Genomic DNA, 848 nt, shown 5'->3' with positions numbered 1-848 from the left:
GCAGAAGGTTTAGAAGGGATGCGAGAGAAAACCTTTTTCCCCAGAGGGTGGTGGGAATCTGGAATTTGCTGCCTGAAAGGGTGGAGGAGGCAGAGACCCTCATAACATTTAAGACACATTTGGATGTGTGCTTGTGTACTTGCAATCCCAAGGCATACAAGGCTATGGGCCAAGTGCTGGAAAATGGGATGAGAATAGTTTGTTGGTTGTTTTTGACCAGCACTGACGCAATGGACCGAAGGACCTTTACTGTACCGTAGGACTCGATGACTCTTACAAAGCCAGGGTTCAGAGTGTGGACAGAGGCGAACCCCTAATCCAGCTCCTTGCCTGCTCCAAAAACCAATTCAAATTCAAATTGAATCTAATTCATAGTCCCCACAAGAGAGACATACTAGATCTGAGCCAAAAGGTAGAGCAGATACTACACTTGATCTTAGCCAAAAGGCCGAGAAGCGATTGGGACTCTAGACTTTAAACCAAAGGACAAGATTTCATGTTTTGAGACTTTTGCTCTCACAAGCAAACTAAAATCCACATGGATAAAGCATTACTGAACAGGCAATTAATACACTAGCTAAAAAAAGGATGTTCACATTAGGATGGCACGGTGGTAGATTGGCTAGTACTGCTGCCTCAGAGTGCCAGGGATCAGCGTTTGATTCCGACCTCAGGTAACTGTGTGGAGTTTGCACCTTCTCTCCATATCTGCATGGGTTTCCTCCCACAGTCCAAAGATGTGCATGTTTGTTGAATTGATTATGCTAAATTGGTGGTGTTATGGGGATAGTGTGGAGTTTGGGCCTAGGTAGGGTGCTCTTTCAGAGGGTCAATGCAGACTTGATGGG

At 45.4% G+C, this 848-nt stretch overlaps 1 pseudogene; it reads right to left on the bottom strand.

Moving 5' to 3' along the window:
* Positions 1-246: 246 nt before the first annotated feature.
* Positions 247-460, bottom strand: LOC119969789 (annotated as a pseudogene).
* Positions 461-848: the final 388 nt, after the last annotated feature.

The sequence above is a fragment of the Scyliorhinus canicula genome, chromosome 7 (genome assembly GCF_902713615.1).
Source record: "Scyliorhinus canicula chromosome 7, sScyCan1.1, whole genome shotgun sequence".
Classification (NCBI taxonomy): Eukaryota; Metazoa; Chordata; class Chondrichthyes; order Carcharhiniformes; family Scyliorhinidae; genus Scyliorhinus; species Scyliorhinus canicula.
The sequence above is the reverse complement of the archived record's forward strand: the minus strand, read 5'-3'. Positions and strand labels throughout refer to the sequence as shown.